The sequence below is a fragment of the Vulpes vulpes genome, chromosome X, assembly GCF_048418805.1.
Source record: "Vulpes vulpes isolate BD-2025 chromosome X, VulVul3, whole genome shotgun sequence".
Lineage (NCBI taxonomy): Eukaryota > Metazoa > Chordata > Mammalia > Carnivora > Canidae > Vulpes > Vulpes vulpes.
Window position 1 is genome coordinate 99,998,106 of NC_132796.1, and position 26,370 is coordinate 100,024,475.

The 26,370-nt window shown below is 40.5% G+C and overlaps 1 long non-coding RNA gene across 1 annotated transcript in view; it reads left to right on the forward strand.

Annotated features, from left to right (window-relative positions):
* The window catches only part of LOC140596228 (uncharacterized), a 77,083-nt gene extending 50,937 nt beyond the window's left edge, over positions 1-26,146 (forward strand). Inside the window, exon 3 of the long non-coding RNA XR_011998264.1 lies at positions 24,923-26,146. This is a non-coding gene — a long non-coding RNA (uncharacterized lncRNA). The remainder of the gene's footprint in view (positions 1-24,922) is intronic.
* The last annotated feature ends 224 nt before the right edge of the window (positions 26,147-26,370 follow it).

A 26,370-nucleotide genomic window follows, 5' to 3' on the forward strand; every position in this document is an offset into this window, starting at 1 on the left:
AATCACCAATTTCCAATCTCTCTCTCTCTCTCTCTCTCTCTCCCTCTCTCAAAGGTCCTTGCTCTCTATGTGTATGTGTGTACAAAGATATATACAAACCTTGATAACAAAATAAGGAGGACAGAAACTGATCATGTAGCCATACCTGGTATTTGTAATGATCTTCTATTTATTTCATATTATCTTTGCATTCACCAAGTATGATTGTCATCATAGTCCAATTTTCCCTTGGTGCTTAGGATCCAGTGCCCCCATCAGTACAGTAAGTCTCTTTGCTTATTGACTCAGGAGTATGAAGAGTCCAAAGTGGCTATGGTGCTATAACTGCACACTGCTGGGTAGTGCCTGCATGTTGTGTGGAATCATCTGTAAACCAGGCACATATCTTTTCCTCCTTTATCAAGTGATCATAGGGAACCCCCCCCCCCCCATAAGGTCATAGGTGCAGACTGGGAGAGAGAAGGTAGTGTCACAGGAGTGGGAATCACGGGCATTTGGGCCACTTCTTTAAATAGGTTACTTGTCCTTTTAGGGCTTGCTTGGGCTCAACCATATATATATACCATTTCTGTTTGGTGATGGAGTGCTTCTGTGCATGTCTGATTTTATGGCTTGATAGGTCAGATAACACTCAGTTTATGATGGGCAGCTCAGTTCGTATGGTAATTTGGTGGCCCATTCTCAAGTTTTTAGTCTCTACTAAGGTCCAGTAGCAGGTCAAAAGCTGTGTCTCAAAGGGAGAGTGGTTATCTCCAGAGGATAGCAGGGATTTGCTCCAAAATACTAAGGGTCTGTGCTGTAATTCACCTACAGAGGCTTGTCAGAGGCTCTGAATAGCATCCTTATATGCACTGACACTTCAAGAACCACTGGATGTGCTAGTGGTGGACCTTGCATTTCAGCCTGGACCTGTTGCAGATCCTTCTCTTCTGTTCTCCACTCAAAACTAGCAGCTTTTCAGGTCCCTCAGTAAGTTGACGAGAGTAAACGCCCAAATAAGGAATATGTTGTCTCCAATATCCAAAGAAGGAAGCCCACCAGGTGTTATGCCTCTCTTTTGGTTGTGAGAGGGACCAGATGCAACAACTTATCCTTTACTTTAGAAGAGATATCTTGACATGCCCCAAATCACTGGAAGCCTAGAAATTTCCCTGAGATAGAAGATCCCTGAATTTTTGTTGGATTTATTTCCCACCTTCTAATAAGATGTTGCTCCATTGCCTGCCCAGTTACTAATTTGCAATCTGTTATTATCTATACCTTTGTTCTTCTAAATATAACATGTCTTTTTTCTCTGGCTACTTTTAAGATTTTCTTTCTCTCACTGGCTTTGAGCAATTCAATTATGATGTGCCTTGGTCTCGTTTTCTTCACATTTCATGTGTGTAGAGTTCATTGAGCTTCTTAGATCTGTGGGTTTATAGTTTTCTTTAAACTTGGAAAATCTCCAGCCATTATTTTTTCAAATATTTTTCTGCCCATGCCCCCCTGAGGCTCTGAGTATATGTGTATTAGACCACTTGTTGTAACCCCAAGCTCACAAATGCTCTGTTAATTAAAACCCTTTTCCTTGCATTTCATTTTATATAGTTTCTCTTGATATGTATTCACATTCACTAATATTCTCTTCTGTAATGCGTACTCTGCCATTAGTTCCAATTCAGTATATTTTTTTTCATTTTAGACATTGTAGTTTTGTCTCTAGAAGTTCAGTTTGGCTTTTTTAAATATCTTTTATGTCTCTACTCAACTTTGTGAATATCTGAAATGCAACATATATAAATTCAAGATGACCTAAGATAATTTCCATTTTATGGAAATGTTTTCCTTAACCACCTATCCTTAAAATAAATATGGTGGACAAGCATGGAGCTTGGCTCTTTGGGGTATAGTAGGATATATTCAGGAAAAAAGTCTTGGAAATGAATACAAGAGTAAAAATCAGGATAGACTAAGTGTGAACTGCATGACAAGGGTGATAAACAAAAGCTAGAGGCCAGAGTCAGGGACCAGAAAGAAACTGAATCTCAGTAGAAGCCTATTGAGAGGGATCCCTGGGTGGCACAGCGGTTTGGCGCCTGCCTTTGGCCCAGGGCGCGATCCTGGGGACCCGAGATCGAGTCCCACGTCGGGCTCCCGGTGCATGGAGCCTGCTTCTCCCTCCGCCTGTGTCTCTGCCTCTCTCTCTCTCTCTCTATAACTATCATAAATAAATAAAAAATTTAAAAAAAAATTAAAAAAAAAAGAAGCCTGTTGAGAACAAGCAAACTTTCTTGGACACCAGTGGGTGTTCATAGTTCATTTAAAAATATTTTATAAAAAATATTCTATTTACTCATGAGAGACATAGAGAGAAAAGCAGAGACATAGGCGGAGGGAGAAGTAGGCTCCTTGTTGGGAGCCCAATGTGGGATTCAATCCCAGAACCCCAGGATCACGACCCTAGCCCAAAGGCAGATGCTCAACCACTGAGCCATCCAGGTGCCCCCATAGTCCATTTTTATTGACCAATGGATGTGTGGTAACCTCATGAGGTAAGTAAACTCACAAATATCAAGAATTAGTCAATTCATATAAACAAAATCCCAAATATCCCAAATCTCTCCCTCTCCCCAACAGTTTAGCATTAGTGCTCTTTGGCTCTAGCTTTTAAGTACATTTATGAAATCTTGAACTTTAAGCAGACACTTATTTCATCATCAGCTAGTAATGACTAGCACAGAGTTAAAGTTTAGTGAATACATGTTGAGTCAAATTTATTACTCTGTGTTATACTGATCTGTGCACTCTTGTCTTTCCACTAGACCAGAACCCTTCTTATTTATTTTTCCACCCCCAATGTCTAGCATTATGCCTGGAACTTCATACATTCTCAATAGATGGTTTCTGAATAAATGATTTTCTGGATAAATGGAAAACCTTGGAAGTGCAGGACATTGCTTTGTGAATCACATCAAGGCAATGTTGCTGGCAGTGTTTAACACTCTGTCAAGAATCTAACCTAAAAATGTTGCCTCTGCCTCTTGAGAAGAATAAAGCTAAAGTTGATTTAAATAATAGGAGGGAGAATGGGATGACTTAAACCAGAATTTCTTCACCAGAGCTCAGGGGCTCAAAAGGGAGTGGGACCCATTCTATACTCAGTTGTTGTCACCTTCTTCAAGTTCACTGATCTTTTCTTTTTTACTACTAGTAGGATGTTAAACTCATTCAATGAATTTTTCACTTTTAGATATTTTAATTTTCCATTGTGGAAATAGTCCCATTTGGTTTTTTTCCATCCATTTTTTTCTTCTTTATGTTCATGTTTTCCTTTCAGCATTTCAGTATTTATAATATTTTCTAAAAAGACATTGTCTTCTAATTCTATCATCCCTGTAGTTTCTGAGTCTATGCATTTGGACTGTTTTTTCTCCTGGCTACAGGTCACATTTTCCTGCCTTTTCTGTTAGTAATTTTTTACTAAATGCTATTAATTTTTTACTAAATTACAAGTATTACCTTCCTGAGGTCCTGGATTTTGTTGTGTTCCTTCAGAGTGTTGAAGTTGACCCCAGCAGGAAGTTAAGTTACTTGTGGATCATCTTGATCCTTTCAAGGTCTGTTTTTAAGTTTTGTTTAGGTGGTTCTAATAGAACCTCTAGATGTGCTAATTTAACCCACCATAAACTCAAGACTATTCCATTCTTTACAGAATGCTCCAAGTGTTCAATGTGGTCTCTCCACTTTGACTGCTTAGAACTGAGATGTCTTCTACCCAGATTATAGCTTCCCAGTAGTTTTTCCTTGCATTGGCCTTATGAATTTGCACCATATGTACCTGCAGCTTTGTATTCAGCCAAAGATGCAAGAGGATGCCAGGCAGTTTTCTGGGGCTTTTTCTCTGCATAGTTCCCTCTTCTGTGTTATTTTGTCCCATGATTTCCACATGTTTCAGTTTCCATGAACTTTAATCTGTGTCTTCTTGACTCAGTGAGACTATGGCACTTGAGTTTCTCCTTCCTGAGCCAATGGTCTGGCAAGTATGTGCAGTCAGAAGCCTGAGGCAATCATAGGACCCACCTTATTTATTTCCCATATCTAGGGAATCACAGCCCTGTACTTTTTGTTGCCCAATGTTCGACACACCTGGTGTTTCATATACTTTGTCCAGTTTTATAATTATTAATGTGAAAGGTCAAATCTGCTGCCATTTACACTGTCATGGCTTTGACAGACCTAAAATGCAGGCATGGAGACCAGCATTTCTATGTCCAGAGATTTCACTGAGGGCAAGAATAACTACTTTGCTTCACTCTTTCTTTGGGGGAATTTTCTCAATCCATTTACAAAGATGAATTTTCTTGCAGCCAGTCTTCACAAAGAAGTGGGCTCATGGAATATTTGTTTATGTACTTATTTACTCCCTGAACAATATTGTTGAGCTACTAATGTTTTCACTACTGTAGACACGGTCCCTACCTTCTAGAAGACTGTGTCTAGGGGGAAAGACAGATGACTTTAATGTAAGTATAGTGGGACAGGGTTCTTTTTAGATCTCTTCATTTCTTCTCCTCATTTCTAGTGGGGAGAGAGCTTTTAGTATAATGATGCATCAAAGTCTTGCCATTAAGGGCACTTCAGTATTAACAAGAAAAAAAGGTCTTTTGACTGCCCTATGCTAAAGGCTTTGAAAGACACATGCCTGCTCCCAAAAGAGACTATAAGGAGCCATTGGATAGAAGGGTCTACCATCACTCCTCCCCTCTTAATGAAGAGGGGAGCCTTGACCAAACTGAAAGCTCCAGATCATTTGAAAAGCTGGGACAAGTTGGGGGGAAAAGAGGGAGACCATGGGCTGTCATCAAAAATAGGTTTTGATTGCACCAAAAGGAAAACTCATGGGTACCTCTGAGTGTGTTTACGGTGGGCTACTACTTAGAAATGGGCCCTCCTCAGCCCGGGTGGCTCAGCGGTTTAGCGCCTACCTTCGGCCCTGGGCATGATCCTGGAGACCCAGGATTGAGTCCCGCATCAGGCTCCCTGCATGGAGCCTGCTTCTCCGTCTGCCTGTGTCTCTGCCTCTTTCTCTGTGTGTCACTCATGAATAAATAAATAAAATCTTAAAAAAAAAAAAAAGAAAAGAAATGGGCCCTCCTTGCAAATCATGCCAAGATATTACCTAAAGCAAAATATGTCAAGTGTTACAAGAGTGGCCAAGTGAGGGGATCCCGGCGTGGCTCAGCGGTTCCGCGCCTGCCTTTGGCCCAGGGCGCGATCCTGGAGTCGCGGGATCAAGTCCCGCATCGAACTCCCAGCATGGAGCCTGCTTCTCCCTCTGCCTGTGTCTCTGCCTCTCTCTCTCTCTCTGTGTCTATCATAAATAAATAAATAAATCTTAAAAAAAAAAAGACTGGCCAAGTGACGTGGAAGTTCTACATTGGTGTGGTCAGAGAAGTAAGAAGCATAATTTCCAGTCCCCCAAATATCTCTCCACTAAGAGGTCAGAACCTGAAATTCTACCATTGACACCTAAAACATTTGTCTTATATATTGCTTTCTTTCCACATTATCTATTTGAGAGAGCAAGTCTCCTTAGTCCTAAAATGTTGATGGAATAACGGATGCGACAAATAGCAAGATGGAAGATGTGTCTCTTTGTTCTCATTTGAAAAGGCTCTGCTTTTCATCATTTATAGAGATCTCGCTATTTACTGCTTCTGCTGTGGTCTTTGCTCTTCAGATTTCCCTGAATATGCGGTAGAATTCATGTGGAAGTAGAATGCAACTGAATTGCTCTGTGCTAGATTCTGGACAAAGGAGATTGCTGCTGAGGCTTTGGCTCAGTTGAAAGTAAATCTCATTCCTTGGGTGATAGATCCTGTTATTTTAACTGGCACAAGATTTTCATTTTGTGTGCTCAAAGGAACAGGTTCCTGAATAAAGCCAGCCACTCATAAAAAGTGTGGCTGTGACATGCATGAGAGGCTGACACAGCCAGAGTAGCATTCAGGGTCTGCAGGAAGAGTAGGCTGGATACTGGCAGTGGAGGCTGCTTTTGGTGTTTCTAGAATGAGCTTTGTTCAGATTTTCCCATCAGACTTTCATTAATGCACATCCAGTCCCACATGCAAGTCTCTCTTTTCTCCCTCCCTTCAGTGGCTCCTCGGGGGTGCTCTATGCCTAAACGCCCCCACCCCGTGCTACCTATGGGCAGAGTGGGCACAGCAGAGTGTAGGGAGCAGCTCACAAGGAACCAGCAAATGACCCCAAGACACAAGTTTCTTCCTCTTTCCACTCTCAGTCACATCAATCTCAATGTAAGGGACCCAGGGCTGGAGTTACATTATTAGACCAGACTGTCTAAAGTTACTAAGTGATAAGTTACTGTCAAAGTTACTAAGTGATAGCAACCAGGCAGAAGGTAACCAATAGCAGAACAAGGGAACCAGAGGGACAAATAAAGATAGAGAAATGCCTTCAGAGGCCCATGGCTTTAGCCTTGCTGACTCCAGCTCGCAGGGACTTGAGGACTCAGGATAGCTTAAGAGATTGGGCATCAGTGATCCCAAAATTTCATTCCCTTGCTTTGAAGCTCCTTTATTTCCAAACAGAACCCAAGAAGTGGCACAGTACAGAGGAAAGAGCATTTGTCTGGGGTCCAGAACACTGGGTTCTAATGTCTGGTTGAAACATTACATAGTTGTATGACTTTGAACAAACCCCTTTCACTTCCTGGGCTTCAGTTTCTCCTTCTGTAAAATGAGAGGAAGCATAGGCTACATTGCTAAGCACCTTAAAAACTCTGGCATTCAGGGATGCCTGGGTGGCTCAGCAGTTGAGCGCCTGCCTTCAGCTCAGGACATGATCCTGGGGTCCCAAGATCGAGTCCCACATTGGGCTCTCCACAGGGAGCCTGCTTCTCCCTCTGCCTATATCTCTGCCTCTTTCTCTGTGTGTCTCTTATGAATAAATAAATAAAATCTTTAAAAAATAACTGACATTCCAAGAGTCAAAATAAAGCACACACCTTTGCTCTACTATTTGTATTTGACCTTGGGCAAGTCACTTATCCTCTTTGAACTTAGTTTCTCCATCTATAACAGGAGAGGCTGGACTTACCTGTAACTAAGAGCCGTGCCAACCCTGACATTCAGTGCAACATTTCCTGGGGCCAGAGCAGGTGCTGACTATCTGTGACAAGGAAGAATCTTCAGTAGGCATTTTGGGAGCAGAAAGCTGTCTCTTGCTTCCTAGTGCATGTGCTCGCGTGTCTGGCATAACTCATTAGGTGGGTCCAATTTTCTAACAGTTGCATTTTTGCTTGTTTGATTTCTTGTCGGGACAAGTGTGCAATCTATTCTGTGAATGTAATTAAACAAGCAGCTAGAGATTCTAGAGATTCTAGTTCTCTCCCAAGAAGGAAATACATTTTTATTGGGAGCGAGGTCCCCAGGGATACCTCTCAGGAGCTGATGACTGCCTGGCAGGAGAATCAGCCCTGTGATCAGGTGACTGCCTCCTCAGGTGTGCCCTGAGGAGTAACAGGAGGGGTGGGGTGGGGGGGGGGTTGCAGTTTGCCTAGTCCAGTGCTTGTCACCATGCCTCCCTCTAATGCTCTCATTTAAAATACATTCATTCATTATTTGCAGATTTCTCCCAGGTTGTAAAGAGGTTGGTGGTCTTGACAGATGCCAAAATGCCCCCCTGTGCTATCCATGGGCACAGGGATAGCACAGCTATCCTGTTGGTGGTCCCAACAGAGCATATGTGGCTAGCACAGCTTTAAAGAAGATTCAAGTTTGAATACCTTTAAGCAGAGAAATGTCTCACTTGTGAGCCATAGTCTTCACCATTCCCTTTTGTATTACAGAACACTGCTTAACTGTGCCCCTGGGATAGCTTAATGCGGGCAATTTATGCATATCCAGGTTTCTGCTCCTCACTTTGGTAGCTCTTCCTCAGTTGGGAGTTAGTTACTTGGAAAGTTGAGCCTAGAAATGGGGTACAGGTAGGAGCTGAGAGGTTTAAAGACACCTGATACGTTCCAATGCCTTCCTAAGTTCCAAGGAGGATTTTTATATCGAGATTAACCTGCTTACCCTACTTTAGCCCATCCTGAGGGTTTGAATCTCTACCCCTCGGGGACTGGACATGTTGCTCCCAATTGTGGGTAACTGCTAGCTCCAGTCAGAGGCTGGAACAGATTCTCCCAAATCCAGTCCTGGCTAGAGAAACAAATAACTGCCTGTGGCCCTGGCTACAGAAGCGTTTCCCAGGACTGGCCTTTGGCCCCAGAGAGAGGAAGATGAAAAAGGACGTTGAAAGATTGTTCCATGTTCAGTATCACTTGAACTTCTATTTAATTTCTCAGAGCTTGGAGAGAAGTCTCTGGAAATGCCTTGTGGACATAAGGTCAGATTTTCCTCGGAGTGAAGAGAACCCTTTTGGGTCACGTGCAAAAAGTCTTTAGGCTCCCTGAACTGCTGAACCTGTTTTTCCAGCTCTCCACCTCCAAGTTCCCTCCAAGTCAGCCTGGAGAGACTTGACTGCAGATCAGCAGTCTGTTATGCAGCTTGTCTTGCTTCCCCAGCAGAGCTGCAGCTCAACTCCTGCTTTTGAGAGGCAGGTCCATAGGGGATGGGGAGAAGTGAGCCTGGAGCCGCTTGCAGGGAACTTGGCAATGGCATCCGAATCTCAAACTTCATGACCTCTGTGCAGTCCCTGACTACTCCATTCCCTCAGTATTTTCTAGTCTCTTGCCTGGATAAGGCCAAGCACTGCTATTCCCCAGCACAGTAGGCCTAGAGGAACAGCTAGAAAGTTTGTCCTCAAGGATTGGCACCCTTCTCTATCTTCTAGCCCTGCTGCGACCCTTCCAAATTTTGCTCTCCAGCCCGTTTGTTCATCTGGAAAATATTCAGTGATGTTTCAGGAAGGCTGAAAACTGCGCAATACTTTTCATAAATTCTCACTGAGCTGGTTTCAATGACAGGGAAAAGTTTGAGATCTTCAGGATCAGAGTTCAACTCTTCAGGTAAACTTTCCTTTTTTTTTTTTTTTAAGATTTTACTTATTTATTCATGAGAGACACAGAGAGAGTGGCAGAGACATAGACAGAGGAAGAAGACTCACTGTGGTGAGCTGGATGCAGGACTTGGGCCAAAGGCAGACGCTCAACCATTGAGCCACCCAGGCACCCTGCTAAGGTAAACTTTCACCCAATCCCTGTATGTATATTCATCAGGATTCCACCTCTGGCCACCCTTTCTTGTCACCCTTTGTGCCTCATGTACTATCCTTCCCTTCCATGATTCTAAGACATCGTGGATGGTAAGACATCGTTTCGATAATAGCTTTACTAAACTTCATTGCGAGATGCACTCTCATTTCAGAAATACTAAAAAGAGAAAAATGTTCCTTTAATGCAAAGAAGATATGGCACTGATGTAGGAAAGATGCTAGGGTTCGAAGCTGACATCCAAGAATGAATTCTTGAGACATCTTTGGTGCAAAAAGGTGGTTTTATTACAGTGCCGGGACAGGACCAAAAAACAGACTCTTAGCTCTAGAGAACACACTGGTGGTTACCAGAGGGGAGGGCGGGCAGAAAGAGCAGCACTGGGGTCAGGAGTCATCCATTATATACTTTCAAGTTGGGAGGGGGTTAGGGATAGTGTAAACCTCCCAGGTATTTTGGAAACAAGGTTTCCAGGCTCCTGAGGGGGCTAGCTATTCTTAGGAAACCTCATTTATTACTGTTTAGTAAAAACTAAGTCATGAGACCCTTCAGATGAATATTTGTAGGTTATATACTTGGGGGATGATTGCCAACACGTATCTTAGGTGGTAGAGGTAAAGGAAGTTTCCAAAGGAATTTCTATATGTTAAAGTAGACTCACAGGGACCTGGGGGTGGGGGTTGGGCTAAGGTTGCCTTTTGCCCTTTAGTAAAGTGTCAACATTGAGGCAGCTGAGTCCCTAGAGGAATGTCACTCTGCTTGTTTCAAGGACTTGTCAATGGGCTGTAGGGAGTAAGGAAATTCAATAATCTCTCTTCTGCCTTTGTTTCCCACATCAGTATCACCCTTCTGCTGATAGCCCTGAACGTTTTTTTTTTTTTTTAAGGTTTTATATATTTATTCATGAGAAACACAGACACAGATGTAGGGAGAGGGGGAAGCAAGCTCCCCATGTGGATCCCGATGTGGAACTAGATCCCAGGACCCCGGATCATGCCCTGAGCAGAAGGCAGATGCTCAACCACTGAGCCACCCAGGTGCCCCAGCCCTAAACTTTTAAAAAAGTTTTTATTTCAATGCCAGTTATCACAGTGTTATATTAGTTTCAGGTGTACAATGTAGTGATTCTATAATTCTATATATCACCTGGTGCTCATCACAAGTGCCCCCCTTAGTCCCTATCACCTATTTCACCCATCCCCCCACTGCCCTCCCCTCTGGTAACCACCAGTGTGTTCTCTAGAGTTAAGAGTCACCATTCTTGGGTATGCAATGGAAATTAAGACCCATAAAGTTGGTACTTTGATGGAATTTGCCCTTCTAATGGTTAAAAGCAGGTAATAACTAAGAATATGAATCAACCAATAATAGTAATCATAATAATTGCCATGCAGAGAATAAACCCCACTTCCAGAATGGAGAGTGACTGGAGGAGGGGGATGTTGTAATGAGGGTGGTTAGCAAAGATGTTTCTGGTGAGAAAATATTTAAGCAGAGATCAGAATTATCAAAAAGCAGGCAGCTGTGGGGTGACCCGAGGAAGAGCAGTCTTCACGGAGGAAATAACAAATGTCACGGTCTTGAGGTGGGAACATGTCTTGACATGTTTGTGGAACACGAAAAAGTCCATGTGACTGAAGGGCAGTGAGCAGTAGTGGTTGTAGGGGAAGAGTATAAGAAGTTTGGGTTTTATTCTAAGTATTTTTGTATAGGCATTATTAATGATAGCTAAAAGGTAGAAAGAACTGAAATGTCCAACCACTGATGAATGGATAAGCAACATATGGAGGAACAAAGTGCTGATAACAGCCACTTTGAAAACATGATGCTAAGTGAAAAAAGTCAGACACAAAAGTTCACATATTGTATGACACCAATTAGATGAAATTTCCAGAGTAGAGAAATCTATAGAGATTGCAAGTAGATTAAGTGGTTGCTTAGGGCCAGGGCAGGGGGAAATATGGGGGTGATAGCAAAAGTGTTCAGGGTTTCTTTTTGAGGTGATGAAAATGTTCTAAAATCTACTGTGGTGAAGGTTACCAAATCTGTGGATATACTGAAAACCATTGAATTGTACACTTTAAGTGGGTGAACTATATGGTTTATGGATTATATCTCAATAAAACTTGAGTTCCCTCTGCTTATGGTATAGACAAGAAAATAGGCCTCTGCTTGATTGTTCGATTCTTTTAGGGCTCCCATTCTTGTGCCTAAAAAACATTTGTTTCACATATTTTGTCCAGTTTTCTGGTTGCTTGTGGTGGGGCAGCAATTACTTCACCATGGTAGAAGTAGAAGCCCTCTCCAAGTATTATTATTTTTTTCAAAGTCTTAACTTTCTTTTTTCTTTTTTTCCAAAATGTTTATTTATTTATTTGAGAGAGAAAGAGAGACGAGTAAGCAGTGGGGAGGGGCAGAAGGAGAGAATCTTGAAGCAGATTCCCCGCCGAGCATGAAGTCTAACGTGAGGCTCAATCTCAGGACCCTGAGATCATGACTTGAGCTGAAATCAAGAGTCCGATGGTTAACTGGTTGAGCCCCCCCAGGTGCCCCTCAAAATATTATTTTTAAAGCACATTCCTAACCCTTTTTTTTCTGGCCTCTATGATTTTCTTATGTTCAAATCATATCTACTCAAAAATCAAGGAATGCTATCTCCTTGATGCAACCTTTCATATACCTTTCAGACAGAAGCAATCTATCTCTCCCTTGTTCACCAGAGTGCATTTAGGCATTCCTTCATTTACTCAGCATAAAGCTAAACAGTCATATAATATGTACTTTCTGTGTTCTGGACACAGTGATAAACTCTGAGGATACAGAAATACAAAGTTGCTCTTCTTTAAAAACTCACATTTCATCAAGAATGGAAGACCATATTGTGATAATATTGTGGAAGGACGCCAAGTCCACTGGAAGAATCGAGATACAGAGGGTTTCTCCATAGAATGGATAATAGCTGGGAGAGGCAGAAGGGAAGAATGTTTCAGATAGAAGGAATAGCATGTACTCTTAGCACTTTTTACTTTGTATTCTCAGTGTCTGTGCAAATCTGACCCACACCGTTACTTCCAGTCTCCATTGCCTGATAAGCTCTTGGAGCCCAGGGATCATGTTTTATTTATCACATCCCCTTCCTCAGTATACACTGTTCATGGTGTGCAGCATATAGTAACTATTTAGTAAATATCTGAGGTACAAAACTGGAATAGCTTATTTTATCATGACTGAGCTATTGTCAGAAAATGACTTGGAAATGCCAAATGCTCTCACACTGGGTACACCACTAGGTTCCAGGGAGAGATTCACTGCTCCCCTGAGCCTCTCTGTTCCCGAGGACATAAAGGCATCCTTTCTTGAGCATAAAGAAAGAAACATCTCCTATACTCAGCAGAGAAATGGTATCCACACTTTGGCTACTTCAGAATTTGCAATGGCTTTAGAAATTCCCTGGAGAGATCTGTAAAGCATGTCTTCAGGAAGCTCTCAAACAGGCATACTGTCCTAGGTCAAAATGAATCTGTTGAACAGGACTGATAATCTGACTACACAGATCAATTTCTGCATTTCTGTCCTAATTTTCTACCTGATTGCCTAAATCCTTAGCTTGGTTTCTGACATGACTTCAGTGTATGTGTAATATTCATGCTTGTTGGCACCCCAGTGGCAACCAGCATTCTGATTGGTGTGTCGCACTAGAAAGGGGGCTGTATACCTGGGTTCTGGTTTCAGCTCTGCAAGTCACATCACCTCTCTGAGTCTCTTTCAAAGTGATGATAACACTTCAAAGCTCATTACTTCCGTTCATACCTCACATTTGATGTGAAAGTGTCTTTAAATCATATAAAGTGCTGGGGCACCGGGGTGGCTCAGTTGGTTAAGTGTCAGCCTTTGGCACAGGTCATGATCCCAGGATCCTAGATGGCAGGGAGCCTGCTTCTCTCTCTCCTCCCCTCCTCCCCCTCTCTCTTTCTTTCAAATAAATAAAAAATCTTTAAAAAAATCATATAAAGAGCTTCAAGATGTTTGAGGATTGATTATGTATATTAATATATATTATAAATACCACAATTATTATATCTTTATGCACATATTATATATTATAATTTAATATATTATTATATCATATTATATGATATGATGTATATAATACAGTATATAGTATATAATATATATTACATTATTGTTATATATATCTTACATATATTATATATACATATTTATATATTTGTTTGTACATACATATATAATATATACATATAAATGTATTATATATTTATGAATTAAATATAATTTAAATATTATATATTTATATATTATATTAATATAAATTATATTTAATTTATAAATATAAATATGTATAATTATATTTAGTATATAATAATATAATATGTATAATATATATTTTTATAATATACACAAAATATATATAATATATAATATAAAATATATAGTGTGTAATGATATAATTTAATATATGGTTGTAAAATTGTTAATATTATATATTATTATCTTATATATAAATCGTATATCATTAAGCATTAAATATGATATACAATTATGTTATTATAAATATTATCATATATAATTAATTCTATTAATTATTATATAATTATTATATGTTAATTATGTATCAGTAATTATATATTAATTACAAACTATATAAAATGATGATTATAATATAACACATGTAGTATATAACATAGTATATATAATATGTAATTATATATAACAATAGTATGTAGTAATATTAATAACATATAATGATATAATATTCTAATAATGAAAATAATATATATTTATATATAGGCATTAGTAGAAACACCATAGTGTGGTAGAAAAATTAGTTGCCTTCTGGTTGTGACTTTATATAAATTAGCTTTGTACCCTTCAGCAAGTCATTTTTTTCCTTTGAACCTTAGTTTCTTCATCTCTACATTAGGCCATTTTTGATTATCTTAACTGAAATACTATTGTCCTGTGGCATACATACTGCTTGCTGTTAGGATATGAAGTCCAACCTTTTCAGATGTCCAGATGCTGCTTAGCTATTGAGGTCCAACCTTTTAGCCTTTTACATGATCACCTAAAGCTCCAAAAAGGAGGATGGAAAGTGGGAGGTTGAGGCACATATGACTAAATCTATTGACCTGAAAACCCAAAGATCCAGCTAAGAATGACAAGGTAGACCTGTCTAGGAAGGAGAAAGGAGTGATTCTGAAAGTTAGGTTCGGAAGCTCTATTTTCTTTATCTGGAGATGTAGGGTACAATATCCAAGATGGAAGACTGGAATGCTTATGTCCAAACTTGCCGCACACAAGCAAGGGAATTACGTTAAGGCCATCACCAAAATAATGGGCAAAGTTTACTGGAGGCTTCCCCACACAGATGTGAATAATCTAGTGACACTGTTGTGAGGAGCATGGAGAGGGCCAGCTAGAGTCTGTCCCTGTGACAGAATTCCCGGAAATCACATTTCTCAGAAGGAATGACTATTGGAAATTTTGATGGTGACGAGAAGCATTGGAAGTGGCACCAACAGCAACAATAAAAAAACCAACAACACATGAAGCAGACAATAAGGCAACATCGCTCAGCAATGGGGGAACCTTCGTGCTGTACCTGTAAAATATTATCCACTGTATCTTTGCCCTCTCTCCAAGCTCCCAGCCGTCTGGAAATGTCATTGCTTAAGTTTTTGTTCCACCATTAGTTAAAGTCAGAATCCTTTGATCTGTTCTGTTCACTAGATCCTATATCATGACATACAAAACTCCTGACAACTATATTTTCATTAAATTTGTTTTCTGGGGTTTTAGCCATTGCACTAAAATCCAATCCCAATATACCACTAATTTAAAAAAAAAAACTGTTATCAGTGTGCTCTTACAGTTACTATAACAGTAAAAATTGCACTCAACAGCATTATTATAATCTTCACTTATTTAGAGGTTATATTTGGTTCATGTTGTAGAGCCAAGGAAGCAAAGAAGTAAATAAAATTATTGCCATCAACATTACTGCAATTTTTTTCTATCCTTAAAACCTGCCACCAGTGATACATATGACAACAGATTGCCTGTAAACACATAAAAGCCCTTCTCGGAAAATGTGGGCTTTTGTTTCCATCATGGTGAAACCTAGGTTCCTTGATAGGATAATTGATGACAAAGATGGTAGGAAAGGATGAAAAGGCCTACCATTGTGCACTCTACACCAGCACCCTGTAGACATGTGAGCATGAACAGTGGCCTGACTTCTCTTAGCTTCCCAAGACCTAGTGACCCAGACAACAATTAGCTATGGCAAGAACAAGTGGGTGATGGAATCTTGCCCACTCTTAATCTTTCATTTTGCAAAATAATCCTTTGGGCTGGAAGTTTAATGGGATAGTGAATTGACTCAAGTTTTTATCCCTGTTACATTTACTTGTTAGTCTTAGTTCCCATGATTCCTGAGCAGCTGAGTGGACATCATTTGGTACTCCTTCCTATACACCTGCAGTGGAGCAGTGATCATCTGTATGGAGATGGCTAGTTTGGGGAATTGATTTTTGGGTAAACCAACAAGAATTGGGCTATTCCACACAGAAAAGAAAGTCAGTAAATACTAATGCAAGAGTCCAGAAGGCTAGTGGCAACATGAGGGTTGTAGTATCAGTGGGAGACAGCCAGTGGAAAACAAATCAGTGAGTCCTATTGGGTCTTCAGTCATAGCATTGCAGGTAGTAGATGCATGGTGTGTGGGTTCATTGGGTTGGCCATCGTCCCTTAGCATCCAAAAGCCTTCTTATTTCAATTCAGTGTATCTACTGCCTGGCAAGTGTCCACTCACCAGACATAACATAAGGACTTCAGGAAGGAAAAAAAGAGGCTCATTTTGAATGAAGTCCTTTTCACTGTTTTTTTCTCAAGAGTAAAACCTATGAATCAATACCTTAGTTCTCAACCTGCCCATTTTTCTCTCCATCCCCAAACTTGTTTCAGGTTCGATAACTAAATCAATAACCTTTTTTGGTGGAATGGCCCTTTATTTTGAAAGGCTCTCTTACACTTAAACTCTTAGGGACTTATAAAATATTTATTTCTACTTCATATTCTTTTCAGAGAAAAAAATGGATCAAAAAGAGCTAAGCAGTCATAAAGCCAAGAAAAATGAAAACCCATTTTCCTCCTATCCTGTTGAGGCCCCTGAGAAATGGATTTAGAAACCTTGTCACAGGGCTTTCATAGAGTTGACTCTAGGTAAAGTTTTTATTAGACCTGGCTCACAAATATTGAAACCCAAAGGGCGGGGAATGGATTAGAGCATTAAACAATTTTCAAATGTATGCCAAGAAAATAATCTGTAGATGTGTGAATGATGTGACTTTGTGTAGAGAGGTGAATATATAAGCTTTAAATATAGACGCAGGATAAGTTAATCAGTATAAGAAAGATATGCTCTGCATGGCAGTCTAGATTTAGGAGTAGTCAAAGGCTTTAAGACAAATTTGGTGATATTTGGCTTTGAGCCCCACATAAACTATAACCATCATAGGCCTCTCATTTTCCCCTTATAACCCATGGGGCTCCTTGGCGAAACAGTTACTCTGTAGTTTTACTCTTGCTTTGCTGGTCACTACTTTGCAGTACTACTTCCCAGGTTCTATTTCACCACTCTCAATGTCAGAGGACAATAATTGTCCCTCAGTGATTTCAGATTCCTTGGTCAAAATGGATTGTCTAGCATTTGAGAGACTACAAATTTAAGCTCCTTCAGTCTGCCCTTCACCCCCAAGGGTACTTACTTCTCAACATAGTGGTCTTCTTTGAGGAATATTGGATCAGTTCACCATGAATTGGGGACACTTTGGTGGCACCTAGCCATGCTAGTCTGGGAATATTCCTTCCATCCTATTTGATCTGGAACCATAATATGTTTGGACTTTTTTTTTGGACTTAAAAAAAGATTTTATTTATTTATTCATGAGACACACACACACACACACACACACAGAGAGAGAGAGAGAGAGAGAGAGAGAGAGCGGCAGAGACACAGGCAGAGGGAAAAACAGGCTCCAGGCAGGGAGCCCGACACGGAACTCGATCCCGGGTCTCCAAGATCACGCCCTGGGCTGAAGGCAGTGCTAAACTGCTGAGCCACCAGGGCTGCCCACGTTTGGACTTTCTGACCTCATAGCAAGTGATCTGACTTCTATGGATACCATTCCATCTTCTTTCCAGTGATCTTGTTGAAAAGTCTTTTTGTGAATTACTCTTCAGTGTCTATATCCCCTTCCCTATCTGTTCCAGGGAATAGATTATAATTCAGTATCCACTTGGCTGTCCCTAATATCCTCACATTACTAATGTTAGTTTTTAAATCAGGCCAACAAAAGGGCCTTGCTGTAGATTCCCCATTCTGCCACTTTTACAATCCCTATAACGTTTTCACATTTACCCAAGTTCTTCCACTTACATTATGACCTTGAGAGCATTCTTTTAATCTCAACACCCACTGTGAACCCAGCTCTTTGGCATGACTCAAATGTTTGCTAAATGAATCAATCGGGATCCCTGGGTAGCGCAGCGGTTTGGCGCCTGCCTTTGGCCCAGGGTGCGATCCTGGAGACCCAGGATCGAATCCCACATCAGGCTCCCGGTGCATGGAGCCTGCTTCTCCCTCTGCCTATGTCTCTGCCTCTCTCTCTCTCTCTCTCTCTCTCTGTAACTATCATAAATAAATAAAAATTTTTAAAAAATTAAAAAAAATAAATGAATCAATCAATGATAAAATAATGGAAGAAGGGAATGATTGAAACAGATTTCTAAATGCCAAACAGTACTGAGCAGGCCTAGAAGTGAACCAGGACAATGGCTCACTTTGGGGTTCATCCTTCCCTATCCTTCTGTTTTTGTCTGTTTTTTTAAACCATGGTACAGATAGCCCTGATCAAACTCCTGGTTAAGAGGTATGCTCTACGCTGCCTAAGAGGCAGTTGCTGTTTCAAAGTTGACAGTGTTGCTGGCAAATTAAAAGTTTTCTTGATCCAAATCATCAGCCACTCTGTCAGTCTTGAATTTGAGACCATAATCACTCCCTGAATTCAAGATAGCCACGGACTGTGACTCCCACGTTTCACCGCTGGTTTACAGTGCCAAGCCTAAGGGACTAGAATACTAGATTAGAAATATGGCGAAAGACAATTATGACAAGGTCAATTTCACTCTATGTACTGATCCCATACCCTGATTATTCTACCATCTCTTTATAAAGACCACTGAGTTCAGGCTGAAGAGAAGCAAAGGGATATTTATCATCTCAGCCTAATTTCCTGAGGGCCAGAGAGATGTGGACCTCATGCTTTTCTGATATTTTGACTTCTTCCAGACACATCATAGCTTCTGAAGCACCAGGGGTAAATTCAGATTGTTGATGAAGTCAGAAAATAGAAAACAAGCCTTATCATAATAATATAATAGCATTTTTACCCAAGAATTACTTACCTTGTATGTTTGGGTAACGTCTGCTCAATATTCACTTCCTCCTTTAAAAAAGAAATTTTTTTGTATATTTTTTTTTGGAGTTCGACCTGCCAACATATAGTATAACACCTAGTGCTCATCCCATCAAGTGCCCCCCTCAGTGCCTGTCACCCAGTCACCCCATCCCCCTGCCCACCTCCCCTTCCACTACCCATTGTTCGTTTCCCAGAGTTAGGAGTCTCATGTTTTGTCACCCTCTCTGATTTTTCCCACTCATTTTCTCTCTTTTCCCCTATGATCCCTTTCACTCTTTTTTATATTCCCCGTATGAGTGAAACCATATGATGATTGTCCTTCTCCGATTGACTTATTTTACTCAGCATAATACCCTCCAATTCCATCCACATCGAAGCAAATGGTGGGTATTTGTCGTTTCTAATGGCTGAGTAATATTCCATTGTATATATAGACCACATCTTCTTTATCCATTCATCTTTCGATGGACACCGAGTTTCCTTCCACAGTTTAACTATTGTGGACATTGCTGCTATAAACATTGGGGTGCAGGCGTCTCAGCTTTTCACTGCATCTGTATCTTTTTTTAAAAAGATTTTATTTATTTATTCTTGAGAGACAGAGAGAGAGACAGAGAGACAGAGAGAGAGAGGCAGAGACATGGGAGAGGGAGGAGCAGGCTCTATGCAGGGAGCCCAATGTGGGACTCGATCCCGGGACTCCAGGATCACTCCTTGGGCCGAAGGCAGGTGCTAAACCGCTGAGCCACCCGGGCTGCCCACTGCATCTGTATCTTTGGTGTAAATCCCCAGTAGTGCAATGGCTGGGTGGTAGGGTAGCTCTATTTTTAACTCTTTCAGGAACCTCCACACAGTTTTCCAGATTAAAAATATTTTTAAAAGATGTTATTTAGGTATTCATGACAGACACACAGAGAGAGGCAGAGAAATAGGTCAAACGCAAAACCTCAACTACTGGGCCACCATGTGCCCTCTTACTTTTTTCTTAACAGAACTCTTTATTCAGTACTCTTTATTCAGCCTCCCCTGCAGCTTAAAGGGTCACCTTTCAAAGTTCTAGATTGTTAAATGGAAACAGATGTCTAAGATATAAGGCTACTGAGAAAGCTGTTTTCCTTCTATGAAGATAGAAACTCTGCTATCATACACATTTTTGCCTTTGCTCTTTTCCCCTTTTCCTTGTTGGGGAAAATGAATGCAGTGCCTAGAGCTACAGCAGCTATCTTAAACCCGGAGGGAAAATAAGCCAAATAGCATGAATGGCAGAAAAAGAAGATTGGAGTCTGGACTGATCTTGAGCAATGAAACCAATCCCAGGCCAACCACCAAACTCCTTGTGAGGGGAGAAGGAGAAAAAACCATTACTTGCAGCCAAACACCCATAAGTGGGATCTATGTCTTTCAGTCTAGGAGCCAAAGGGCCCTTATCAAGGTCCATCTGTAGTATGTGAAGTTCTCATCTTTTCTCTCCAGTAGAGAAGGCCCCATCAGGTGTTTCCACGACTGTCTCAGGTAGTTTGTCCCTCTTTTCATTCTCCTTCTTTAACACGTAGTTGGGGTCTTAACTGAAGGAGGTTGAGAGGCACATGTTTTCATCCCGCAGATGGAGCCCACTCTGACGTTGAGGGGCAGCTAACCCCAACCTAATAGGGGCGGACTTCCATGATCTTGGGCAAGGTGAAAAAATAATGATTCAAAAGAGAAGGTACTGCCTGTAGAAATAGTTTGTGTTGGCGTGTTCAGTGTTTTAAGACATTTGAATCCATGGCCAACAATGAAACATCAGAACATTTTTCATAATCTCTGAATTTCCAGCATCTCCTGAAAAATCCAAAAAAACTGACAGCCTTGGGCCCTCATGGTTACAGTTGACTAAAGCAGCAACGTCTCCATTTAGAAGGGAGCATGTGCTTTGCAGATGAGCTCCTTCCCCAGCCCTCTTCAACATGGTGCCCTGGCTGCTCACTGACTTCCCTGTGGCTGGTGGCAGGGGCTGAGCTGTGCAGGGGGGTGGGTGGGTGATGGGGTGGTGGGGGTGGGTGGGTGGTGGGGGTGGTGGTGAGGGGGGTGGGGGGTGGTGTGCACATGGCTGCATCTTCAACATGGGGTAAACAGGTTTGTCAAAACTTAACTGAACTATATATTTTCAGTGACTACATTTTATTGTCTTCAAGTTATATTTTAAAAAGTTGTTTTGGAAAAGGACAGAATGTTGAACAGCATAGATGGCAAGCGTGCCTGTCCATCTTAGTAAACATTAATCATGTCTAATTTATTGGCCCATAAAAAGGACAAAAATAAAATAAATATCGGATCAAATGGTAGGTAAATTGTTATTGTGGTTGGAAGGGATGGGAAGAGGGTTGCTTGGTGTTAGAATGTACTAATATCCATGTTTTGTTTGGGAGAAAGAGTAAAGTATTATTTTTTTAAGATTTTATTTTTTAAAAGTAATCTCTACTCAGTTTTGGGCTCGAACTCACAACCCAGAGATCAAGAGCCAGCCAGGCACCCCATAAAGTATTATTTTTAACTTTAAGCTGTGTTATGAAACAAAACTTTATTTTTAAAAAGATTTTATGTATTTATTCATGAGATACACAGAGAGAGGGATAGAGAGGCAGAGACACAGGCAGAGGGAGAAGCAGGCTCCATGCCGGGAACCTGACGTGGGACTCGATCCCAGGTCTCCAGGATCATGCCCCGGGCCGAAGGCAGGTGCCAAACCGCTGAGCCACCCAGGGATCCCCTGAAACAAAACTTTAATTACTGTTCATAGAATACTGTGTGACGTATAAATTACAAAGTGTTACAGGAAAAGAAAATGGAATATGGAAATACAAGAATTTTGTTGTAACTTAATCAGGGTTGGGGAGAGAATTAGAGGGAGTTATATAAAAAATAGTTAAACAGTGATAAAACCAGTAAGATGATAGAGACAAGTCTAAGTATACCAATAATCTCAATAAGTAAACACCTCCAGGAAGGATTGAAATAATAGATTATCAAAAAATACACCAGGAAAAACAAAGATGCAGGCAAAACCTTAAACAAAAAGAAAGCTTGGATAGCAATATTACTAAAAAATAAAAGACAACTTAGACAAAAAGCATTATTAATATTTTTTAAATATTTTATTTATTTATTCATGAAAGACAGAGAGAGAGGCAGAGATATAGTTAGATGAATCAGGCTCTGAGCCTGATGTGGGACTTGACTCCAGGACTCCAAGATCACAACCTAAGCCAAAGGCAGACGCTCAGCCACTGTGCCACCCAGGTGCCCCCAAAAGCATTATTATAGATAGAAAGGGTAACTGCAAAATAAAAAGCTAATTTGACTCAAAATATATAGCAATTCTTAGCTTGTTTTCACAAGTATATGAACTTGAAAATGCAGTAATGGAAAGCCAGAGAAAGAAAAATCCATAGAAAACAAATAACAAAATGGCAGACATAATGCCTACCTTATCAGTAATTATATTAAATGTAAGTGAGTAAGCATGCCCAACAAAAAGTAGAAGTTAGCAGAATGGGTTAAAAAATATACAATTCAATGATATGCTGTCTATAAAAAAACAAACACTAAACTCAAAGACACAAATAGATCAAAAATAGGATACATCAATAACCTAGATGTAAGAGCGCAAATTATAAAACCCTTCAATGAAGATATAGAAATAAATCTTTGTGACTGGGGTAGGTAATAGTTTCTTGGAGATGATACCAAAAGCACAATGTCAAGAAAAAGGAGTATCTAAATTGGACTTCATCAAAATTAAAAACCTTTCTGCTTTAAATGATGCTATCAATAAAGTGAAAGTAAACCCACGGAATGAGAATAAGAGAAAATATTTGCAAATTTTATTTCTTGTAATACTTGTATCCTGAATATATAAACAATTCTCACAATTCAGTGTTAAAAACAAATAAATCAATAATAAACTTTTGGCTTCTGGTTCCCTGTGTAGTAATCCTGAAAGTCACTACTCCATCTTAGCAACAGATAAAAAGCTAATCAGGTGAAAAAGTTAACTTTTTTTTATAAAAAAGTATTTTAAAGATTTACTTAATTATTTTAGAAAGAGAGAGAGAGAGCACAGGAGTGGAGGGAGGGGCAGAAGGAGAGAGAATCCCAAGCCGACTCTGCTGAACCTGGAGTCCCACTCCTATGACCCTCAGGACAGAACCTGAGACAAAACCAAAAGTTGGATGTCTGGGCAACCCCGGTGGCCCAGCGGTTTAGCGCCTGCCTTCGGCCGGGGGCCTGATCCTGGAGACCCAGGATCGAGTCCTGCGTCAGGCTTCTTGCATGGAGCCTGCTTCTCCCTCTGCCTGTCCCTGCCTCTCTCTCTCTGTGTGTCTCTCATGAATAAATAAGTAAAACCTTAAAAAAATTTTTTTTAAAAGTTGGATGTCCAACCAACTGCACCACCGAGGCCCATGAAAAAGTCAACTCTTCTTATGTATGGAAGAGAGGTAAGGACAAGGGGCAAACTGCTGCCCCCACGATTGAAGAGACAAAGGCAAAAATTAGAAACACAACTTCCTAGAGCAGACTCACGAGTGACACTGCTGTAGGAAGCAGTGCCAGGGTTTGAAAATCTGAACTGTAATGGACGAATTGCTGGAGGCTCAGTGTAGAGCAGTCTGAGAGTTAAAAAGTCCAGGGGAATCTAGTCATAGAGGGGGCTCCATACTTTTGTGAGTTTTACACCCAGGAGTTCAAGCAGATTTTCACAGAAAATGTTGGAGAAAAAGTGCTATGTGCTTCTGATGGGGGCAGAGGAAAAACAACCATTTTGAAATATGCCAGACATTCTGTTTTTCTTAACAAGGCCTGCCCTCAGGGCAACTAGTTAGCAAGAACCTAACCTGCTGGCATATTATCAGAGCCTAACTGATCTGGGTGGATGGAAATACCCAGCCACAGCCCCATCTAGGGAACCTGTTCCACCTAAGTGGGGTGAGGTACGAGGAAGCACTTGTGGAGTTCACAGTCATGAGGTATGGGCTCCTTGAAAGACTGAGAATTAATCATAAGACTACAGAATGCTTCCCCTCCCCTCACACTCCTTCACAGTATTACTATACGGCTTATTTGCCACAGTTTTTTTTTTCCTGGTACCTCATGTCTCAATAGAAAAAAGAATTACAAGGCATAACAAAAGGCAAAATACACAATTTGAAGTGACAGAGTAAACAGAACCAAACATGGCAGGGATGCCTGTATGGCTCAGTGGTTGAGCGTCTGCCTTTGGCTCTGGTCCTGATCCCGGGGTCCTGGGATCAAGTCATGAATCGGGCTCCCTGCAGGGAGCCTGCTTCTCCCTCTGCCTACGTCTCTGCCTCTCTCTCTGTGTTTCTCATGAATAAATACAATCCTTAAAAAAAAGAAAGAACCAAGCATTGCAGCAATGTTGGAATTATCAGATGAGGAATTAAAAATTTTTTTAAAGATTTTATTTATTTATTCATAAGAGACACACAGAGAGAGGCAGAGACGTAGGCAGAGGGAGAAGCAGGCTCCATGCAGGGAGCCTGATGTGGGACTCTACCCTGAGACCGCAGGATCACACCCTGAGCCAAAGGCAGATGCTCAAACTCTGAGCCACCCAGGCGTTACCAGATGAAGAATTTAAAACAACAGTGAATAATACTATACTAAAGGCTCTAATAGATAACATGGGCAGCATACAAGAACAGATGGGCAATGTAAACAGAGATAGAAATTCTAAGCAAGAGCCAAAAAGAAATGCTAGAGATTAAAAAAAAAATGGTAACAGAAATCAAGAATGCCTTTGATGGGTTTTTTAGTAGACTGGACACAGCTGAGGAAAGAATTTTTGAGCTTGAGCGTATCTCAGAAGAAACTTCCAAAATTGAAAATCTCAAAGAGAACAAAGACCCTCCCCCCCAAAAAAGGAACAAAATATCTCAGGACTAAGGGACAGCTATAAAAGGTGTAATATGCAGGGGGTGCCTGGGTGGCTCAGTTGGTTAAGCAGCTGACTCTTTTGACTCAGGTCATGATTTCAGGGGCATGAGATCGAGCCCCATGTCAATCTCCATGCTTAGCATGGAGTCTGCTTGGGATTCTCTCTCTCCGTCTTCCCCTCTCCCTGTGCTTTATCACTCTCTCCTAAATAAATAAATAAATAAATAAATAAATAAATAAATAAATCTTTTTTTTTTTAAAGGTGGAATATGCAGAATGGCAATACCAGAAGGAGAAGAAAGACAGGAAAGAATAGAAGAAATATTTGAAATATAATGGCTACATATTTCTTCAAATTAATGTCACACCAAACTGTAGATCACAGAAGCTTAGAGAACACTAAGCAGGATAGATGCCTGAGAAAAGACACCTGGGCATCTTATTTTCAAACTCTAGAAAGTCAAAGATAAAGAAAAAATCCTGAAAGAATCCAGAGGGAAAAAACACCTCACTTATCGAAGAGCAAGGATACAAATTACATCTGACTTCTCAGAAAGCACACAAGCTTGAAGAGGGGAGTACAACATTTAGTGTTGGGAGAAAAAGCCCATCAACCTAGAATTCTGTGCCCTGTGATATTTTAAATATATTTTTTAAATTTTTATTTATTTATGATAGTCACACAGGGAGAGAGAGAGAAGCAGAGACACAGGCAGAGGGAGAAGCAGGCTCCATGCACCGGGAGCCCGACGTGGGACTCGATCCTGGGTCTCCAGGATCGCGCCCTGGGCCAAAGGCAGGCGCTAAACCGCTGCGCCACCCAGGGATCCCCCTGTGCCCTGTGATATTAAACTTCAAAAGTGAAGGAGAAATAAATACTTTCTTGGACAAACAAAAATTGAGAGAATCTGTTGTCAGTAGACCTACCTTGCAAGAAATGCTGAAAGTTCTTTAGAGAAGGGAAATAATATGGTTGATATAAAATAATAGAGAGCCCACAGAATCATGTATAACTGGGATCTTGGTATCTGACTGAGGCATTGGAATCACTGGATAAGGAAGATTTTATTGTTCAGTAAATGAATTGGTTATCCATATGGAGAATGAAATAAAGCCGTTACTTTGCACCCTACAGCTAAATAAATTCCATATGGATTAAGGACTGAGATGTGAAACAAAGTGAAAAGGATAAAACAAAACTGTTCTTATTTACAATCCAAATTTTTTACATAGAAAACCAGAATGAATTGATGTGCAAATTATTACAAATAATAATAAGAGTTAGGCAAGATGGCTCACAATATGATCAACATATAAATTTAACTGCATTTATATAGTCTAGCAATAAACAGAAAGCATAATTTTTTGAGACACCATTTATAATATCTAAAAAATAACTCCTTAGGAATATGTATAACAAAAGATGTGCAAGGTATCCATGGTGAAATTTCTGAACCTACATTTAAAGATACTAAGGGGAAAAAAAGGGGGGGGGAAAGGAAAAAAAATAAAGATACTAAGGAAGACTTAAAGAAATGGGGTTATGAGACAAGTCTATGAATTTCATGTTTATGTTCTAACACTTGTAGAAGAAACTATAGGCAAATACCCTTATGATCCTGGCTAGGCTAGACTCAAGGTCCAAATAGACTACTAATTCTAAAAATAAAGTTTGATAAATTCAATGACACTAAACCGGAGACTTTTTGA